Source organism: Oryx dammah, unplaced genomic scaffold, assembly GCF_014754425.2.
Source record: "Oryx dammah isolate SB20612 unplaced genomic scaffold, SCBI_Odam_1.1 HiC_scaffold_2, whole genome shotgun sequence".
NCBI classification, from domain to species: domain Eukaryota; kingdom Metazoa; phylum Chordata; class Mammalia; order Artiodactyla; family Bovidae; genus Oryx; species Oryx dammah.
Genome location: NW_024070186.1, coordinates 42,216,209 through 42,224,527, shown reverse-complemented (window position 1 = coordinate 42,224,527; position 8,319 = coordinate 42,216,209). Strand labels below are relative to the sequence as shown.

The 8,319-nt window shown below is 37.9% G+C and overlaps 1 non-coding gene across 1 annotated transcript; it reads left to right on the top strand.

Moving 5' to 3' along the window:
- The first annotated feature begins 4,314 nt into the window (after window positions 1–4,314).
- TRNAF-GAA lies at window positions 4,315–4,387 on the top strand. Its single transcript has one exon. It is a non-coding gene; the product is annotated as a tRNA-Phe (tRNA).
- Window positions 4,388–8,319: the final 3,932 nt, after the last annotated feature.

Genomic DNA, 8,319 nt, shown 5'->3' with positions numbered 1-8,319 from the left:
AGTGAAAGTGCTTGTCTCTCAGTTGTGTCCAGCTCTTTGTGACCTCATGGACCAAAAGCCGCCAGGCTTCTCTGTCCATGTAATTCTCCAGGCAAGAATACTGGAGTGGGTTGTCATTCCCTTCTCTAGGGGATCTTCCCCACCCAGGGATCGAACCCTGACTCCTGCATTGTAGGCAGGTTCTTTACAGCCTGAACGATGAGGGAAGCCCAAGTATATGAGATGGAAATATATAAAACAGGGTCACCACCAAGTGGGGTTTCAGGACAAATAACTGGGAAGTGATGAGTTGAATCACTTAGCAGAAAGAGACTCTGAAATTGAGGTTAGGACTTTAAAAGCTACTAATGGGCCATACCTATCAGAACAACAGGAATAAATTATTTCTAAATGGGAAACAAGCATATATTCCATTTTTGCTAGTCTGAAAATATCAGTTGCCCTTGTTGAAGTGGCCCTGGTTTGAATATGTTTGAGAATCACCATCACAGAAAATAATTCAAAGTCATTTATAAATATGATTTGTTGGGCCAAATCAATAAAATGTAAAATTCATCAATTGGGCTGGTTTGGTTCTTTCCATTACAATGGTCTGGGATTATCATATTTCTTATCAGCATTTACCTCCAAGAATATGCATGGATCTGAATAGCTGCTTGCTAAGATGTAAAAAACAAAATGCTCCATCCAAATTTGTGGGTTTGCTTGGACACTTTATAAAATCATAGGTGCTGTTCAAAGCAGACACCCTGAAACCTGGCACACCACACTTTGAGGGAGCAGCATGGGTGATGATGCACGTGAGCAGAATGGAGTCTCTCCTTGAATGGAGTCTCAGCTACTTAGCAAGCCAACACTGAGCACCACAGCCAAGACCCTCAATATCTGAAGCAACATGCCATGATTCGTATACAAAGAAAGATGTGGCATTGCAGTCTTTACTTTCTTCTTATCCATTTGTTTTTGTTGCTGAATTAACAAATATGTAAGAAACCTCTGGGGAAAAATCATTAAGCTAAACCCTCATCTATTTCTTTACCAGTTGGAGAAACGTTTTCAATACTGAATTATTCCATTTTAATTAGGTTATTTAATTTTTACCTCTATTAATGATTGGTAGAAAAATATTATATATGCTAAAAATGATACACTAACATTTAAAATACTTTAAAATGTAATTTTAAGTTTAGAATGTAAAAGTCTAAACATAATTTTTATAATTGCATATTTTTTCAGTTTCATGAATTTATACATATACATGTATAATACCTTGTTGGTACCTACTAAATGCATTTGCTGACTACTGAAAACAATGCTGTGTGCTAGATACTTTTACTTTATTCTGTAAATAAGTAAACTAAATGCAGAGAGGTAATTTGTGCAAGGTTATAATGCTGGTATAAGGAGAAGCTAAAATTTTTAGTCTGTAGCTGTGAAATGTGGGCTTCCCCCCACCCCGCCATGTTATCTTAAAGACACTGTTAATTGAATTATTATTATGTATAGGTTGTAAGACTTTCCATGTTGATTTCATCTAATCCTCACAATAACTCTATATAGTATATTATATTATGGAACCTGGTCTACAAAGTGAAAACCAAGGCATAGAAAGCATAAATAAGTTATCCATATTCATATAGTCGTGAGTAGTGGGGTTGCACAGAGTCGGACATGACTGAAGCAACTTAGCAGCAGCAGCAGCAGCAGTGGTGTCTGTTATTTAACTCAATGGAGCAAAGTTATATATTCATTTTTCTACATGAAATGTTGAACAACATTTGTTTCTTAAATTAATTTAACTCAATACCGCTTTTGTTATTGAGATACATTCTTTTAATGCTTTGGGATATAAAGTATTAACATTCTCCCAGTAGGTCCTAGAACTTTGGTGAATATTTTTCCTTGCATTTTAATGCTGTATCTATTTTGAAAAATCCTTCTTAAGTCTATGGTTTACTAGAATAGACTCTACTGGAAAAAAAAGCCTAGTAGAGGTCAGTTATTAAACCAGGAGAGGATAAATATAGTACAAGATTTGCCTACCATTTGCTAATCTGCATGTGGTTTATAATATCATGTATGACAAACATTGATTCCTCTATTCATTTAAAATTAGAAAATACCTAATCTTCACTCATTATATTTGAAAGAAACTGAATAGATCTATCAACGTGAAAATGCTTTATTTTGTTCAAAAACTATACAAGCTTAGCAATTACATAATTCTTCATTAGTCACTACTTATAAGTCTGACACATTGATTGTTATCTCTCCCCCCTCCCACCCTGACTCATTGAAAAGGAAAGAAAAAAATATGCTTGGATATGTTCTTCTTTATACTTTTCACTAAAATGTTGAAACCAGATGTTTTAAACTCAATACTGATTTTGTGTTACCTTTCTTACATTCTTGCCTATTTTGAAAAATCTAAAATACAATCATTGACTTTGCAAAATACAGAGGCGAGCTCAGTGCTCAGCAGAGAAGACACAGAGTAAGACTGCATTCATGCTGTGACATGCCCCCTCCACTACTTGCAATTTACAGAGAGAAACCAGTCTTTGTCCATATCCGAGTGTGGTCTGAGCATTGTCTGAGCTTAGCCCTTTCAGGAACAGATGTGTCATTACTGGTACTATACAATTTGATTATTTTATCTGCAGTGACTTTTTTCTTCTTGTGTTTTTCAGTTTATACCCCATTTACAGTTGTTATCAAATATTGGCTATATTTGCCAATATTCTTGCCATAATGTTGTACAATATGCCATTGTAGCTTCTTTTATATCTAATAGTTTGTATGTTTCATTTTCTTATGCCTGAATTACCCTATACTACTCCCCTCTACTCATTTCAAACCACTAGCTTTTTCTCTATATATGTGTCTGTTTTTTGTTTTATTTACTAGTTTGTAGTATTTTTTAGTTTCCACATGTAAACGATACCATGAAGTATTTGTCTTTTTCTGACTTATTTCACTGAGCATAACACCCTCCAAGTCCATCCATGCTTCTGCTTTCTTTTTTTATGGCTAAGTAGTATTATATTATATACACATAATGTAATATGACTATGCCAAAGCCTTTGACTGTGTGGATCACAATAAACTGTGGAAAATTCTTCAAGAGATGGGAATACCAGACCACCTGACCTGCCTCTTGAGAAACCTGTATGCAGGTCAGGAAGCAACAGTTAGGAATGGACATGGAACAACAGACTGGTTTCAAATAGGAAAAGGAGTACATCAAGGCTGTATATTGTCACCCTGCTTATTTAACTTATATGCAGAGTACATCATGAGAAACGCTGGGCTGAATGAAGCACAAGATGGAATCAAGATTGTCGGGAGAAATATCAGTAACCTCAGATATGCAAATTACACCACCTTTATGGCAGAAAGTAAAGAAGAACTAAAGAGCCTCTTGATGAAAGTGAAAGAGGAGAGTGAAAAAGTTGGCTTAAAGCTCAACATTCAGAAAACTAAGATCATGGCATCCGGTCCCATCACTTCATGGGAAATAGATGGGGAAACAGTGGAAACAGTGGCAGACTTTATTATTTGGGGCTCCAAAATCACTGCAGATTGTGACTACAGCCATGAAATTAAAAGCTGCTTACTCCTTGGAAGAAAGTTATGACCAACCTAGATAGTATATTCAAAAGCAGAGACATTACTTTTCCAACAAAGATCCATCTAGTCAAGGCTATGGTTTTTCCTGTGGTCATGTATGGATGTGAGAGTTGGACTATAAAGAGGGCTGAGCACCGAAGAATTGATGCTTTTGAACTGTGGTGTTGGAGAAGACTCTTGAGAGTCCCTTGGACTGCAAGGAGATCCAACCAGTCCATCCTAAGGAAAATCGGTCCTGAGTGTTCATTGGAAAGACTGATGTTAAAGCTGAAACTCCAGTATTTTGGCCATCTAATGCTGAAGAGTTGACTCATTGGAAAATACCCTGATGTTGGGAAAGATTGAGGGCAGGAGGAGAAGGGGATGACAGAGGATGAGATGGTTAGATGGCATCACCAACTACATGGACATGAGTTTGGGGAAACTCCGGGAGTTGGTGATGGACAGGGAGGCTTGGAGTGCTGTGGTTCATGGGATCGCAAACAGTCGGATACAACTGAGCAACTGAACTGAGCTGAACTGAATATAATGTATATCTTACATTTTCTTTATCCATGTATATGTTGATAGACACTTAGGTTGTTTCCATATACTGGCAATTGTAAATAATGTTGCTATGAACATTGTGATGCATGTATTTTTTCAAATTAGTGCTTTGGGGGCTTCCTTGGTGACTTGAGAGCTTCCCTGTTGGCTCAAACGGTAGAGCGTCTGCCTGAAATGCAGAAGACCCGGGTTCAATCCCTGGGTCAGGAAGATCCCCTGGAGAAGGAAATGGCAACCCACTCCAGTACTCTTGCCTGGAAAATTCCATGGATGGAGGAGCCTGGTGGGCTACAGTCCATGGGGTCACAAAGAGTCAGACATGACTGAGTGACTTCACTTCATTCCACTTCACTTGGTGGCTTGATTGTAAAGAATCCACCTGCCAAGGCAGGAGATGTGGGTCTGATTGCTGAGCTGGGAAGATTCCGCATGCCTCAGAGCAATTAAGCCCATGTACCACAACTATTGAGCCTGTGCTCTAGAGCCCGGGAACTGCAACTGCTGAGCCCACATGCCTCAGCTACTGAAACCTGTGAGTTCTAGAGCCCATGCTCTGTAACAAGAGAAGCCACTGCAATGTGAAGCTGTGCACTGCAACTAGAGCATAATCCCTGCTCGCTGCGACTAGAGAAGAGCCCGCACAGCAACAAAGGCCCAGAACAGCCAAATGTGGATAAATAATTTTAAATATAATGGGTTTTTTGGGGGAGGAATATACCCCAAAATGTGTTTTTTTACAGTCCAAAACCTATCTCTTTTCTCCAGGCTTTCTCCGAATCCTCTTCCATTATGTGTGTCATATACGGAGAGGATAGATGTTTGTTCACACCAATGGATGTTGCGCTGCATCTTCAACTTATGCAGCCAGCCTGAGAGAGACCCAGCTGAGCTGATGCCACCATGTAGAAAGTTAAGCCTTCTGTGATATTTTCCACTTATTAAAGTCAGTGAGAGGGCTGAAGAAATGATGTCTTCTTACATTGGTGATCAGCAAATCTCAGAAATATAGAACCATAAGACATTTTTTTGCTCATATCGACCAGCTCCTTTATTTCTTGGAGGGAGAAACTTCATCCCAGAGAAGTGGAGTGGCCTTTCTTACCCCACACAGTGAGTGAAGAGCAGACACAGGGTTAGAGTTCTGACTAAGTGCCCTTTCGTGTCAATTCCAGCTGCCTCCCACTTTCTGCGTGATGTCATCAGGGAAGAATGTTTAGAGGAGGCAGTCACCATTCTCTCCTTCTTTCCAGTACATTGTGACAGTTCTGGAAAGAATGGGGACCACTGAGGGAGTGGACAGGGGTGCATTCTGACTCCCCATTGTGAGTCATGTCAGGATAGGCCTTTTCCCATTTGGGGGTGCCCCCTTTCTGTCCCCATTTAAGTCTTCCAGTTTATACAAATTTGGCATTGCTTTTCTCAGATCAAGAATTGACTAAACAGGAGTACAGGAAAGAGTTGGTATCTGTTTGCCCTTGCTCTAAAGTTCAGGCCATTTAGGGGTCACTCTGAATTTGATTGGATATTAGAATGAAATGTGAGAACAGAAGAACATTTTTCCAGATGAATCTGTATTTAATTAGGCAGTGAAGCCAATCTAATTCTGACATGACAGCTTAACTTTCTGATATTGAAAGGCAATTTGTGAGGTACAGAATTTATTAAAAATAAACATAAAGGCCAAACTAATATGTTAACATTTAAGGTGACGGACAGTAAGATTTTGGTATCTAATCCCAATAGCATTATAATTACATATTAATTATATCAACCTTATCACCTTAACATCTCTCAGCACTTAGAAAGGATGTTATAACAGAAAATTTCATGGATGAATTTTAGGTAAAAGCAGTTATATCTCCAAATATCATCTTTTTAAGTTTAACTAGAAAATTGCATAGAAAAATGTAAATAAAAGGTAAGGATGAGTTCAAAGCAAAAAAAATCATTTATATAATTTTATAACATTTATTTACAATACATGAGGCTGTTTTAATACTCATTTAATTCTATTTAAGCATTTCACCTTTTTATGTCAGAATGTTTATACTGATATCTATAAGAAGTCAATATCAATTTATGCAGCAGAAGATACCATTAGTTTCTTTTGTGGGTAGTTATCAAATAAATGAAAGTAAAACAATGAAACATCATTTTGTAACTATGAAAGTCATACAAAATATCTGCTTAATATATTGAAATTGTTATACTTTGAAATATGTGATTAATTGTAAAGCCATTAAGCCCTTAAAAGCTTTACATTAAGCCCTAAAAATGTTTCAGTTCAGTTCAGTTCAGTCACTCAGTCGTGTCCGACTCTTTGTGACCCCATGAATCGCAGCACGCCAGGCCTCCCTGTCCATCACCAACTCCCGGAGTTCACTCAGACTCACACCCATCGAGTCCGTGATGCCATCCAGCCATCTCATCCTCTGTCGTCCCCTTCTCCTCCTGCCCCCAATCCCTCCCAGCATCAAAGTCTTTTCCAATGAGTCAACTCTTCACATGAGGTGGCCAAAATACTGGAGTTTCAGCTTTAGCATCGTTCCTTCCAAAGAAATCCCGGGGCTGATCTCCTTCAGAATGGACTGGTTGGATCTCCTTGTAGTCTAAGGAACTCTCAAGAGTCTTCTCCAACACCACAGTTCAAACGCATCAATTCTTCGGTGCTCAGCCTTCTTCACAGTCCAACTCTCACATCCATACATGACTACTGGGAAAACCATAGCCTTGACTAGACGGACCTTAGTTGGCAAAGTAATGTCTCTGTTTTTGAATATGCTATCTAGGTTGGTCATAACTTTTCTTCCAAGGAGTAAGCGTCTTTTAATTTCATGACTGCAGTCACCATCTGCAGTGATTTTAGAGCCCCCCAAAATAAAGTCTGACACTGTTTCCACTGTTTCCCCATCTATTTCCCATGAAGTGATGGGACTGGATGCCATGATCTTTGTTTTCTTAGCTCCCTTTAAGCCAGGAATATTATCCCCTTCAGTTTTGCCTAAAATATATACGTAAGTTTCTTATTACAAAGTTTTTTTCCTAATATAAAAAACTATGGGTATTTTAACTGTCTAGAAATTTGGGGACTGAAGTATGGTAAAGCAACACTTGACATGTTATATAGGCATAAGAACATAATTTTAAAGATGAGGCATTAATATGAAAGAGCATTTACATTTTAACATTATGTTAAAAAATAGAATACATGGTGTTAGAAGTACGTCTACTTCAACATGTGGGGAACACGAAAGGGAAAAGTAGAAAATGAAAACTACTGATTTTTGCTACATGACATTTTGTTTCTCTCATTTTGTTGCCTAGTTCAGTTAAAAATGTGATGTCTTTAGTATCACAAACAAGATGTAAGATATGAAATAAAAGATAATTAAAAAAAAATCAGGAGTTTCTCTAAGAAATGAAGCAGATTAAAGAAAACTCTTCCCAAATCATGGAAAACAGAATGAATCCCTATAAAAAGACAAATAACATGAGCAAAGTAATAAATTTAAAAAGTGGAAAATGAGTCATGGAGCAAATGACGCAACATTTTGATTTTTTTCAGAATGCCACTGACATTTTTATAGGTGAACAAAGATATTATTTAAATGGTTTTTAAACTGACTTGCACATTCAGTTTCTGTGTTCATTTCTCATCTCTGTATCCTGAAGCCATTTTAGACAAATACTTTGAGCTAAACCAACTGATTAATCCTTAGATTTTTATCCCTCCAGCATGTAACTGTTTGCTACCTTCAGACTAGGGCTTGCCAGGTGGCTCAATGGTAAAGAATCTACCAGCCAATGCAGGAGATGCTGGGGATGCAGTTTTGATCCTGGGTCAAGAAGATCCCCTGGAGGAGGAAATGGCAACCTCCTCCAATATTCTTGCCTGGGAAATCCCATGGACAGAAGATCCTGGTGGGCTACAGTCCATAAGGCCACACAGAGTCCACCACAACTGAGCACACCTTTAAACTCTGATGAAATAATTGAAGTATCTAGAGTGAAGCTTTAAAGAATCTATTTAACAAATTAGTCATTCATGTTCACATGGCAATAACTATTTAGTTATCCTTTTCAGAAAAGAAGTGTTTGAAAAGTATTTGTTGCAATTAAGATTTAAGTAGAAAAAGTATATAC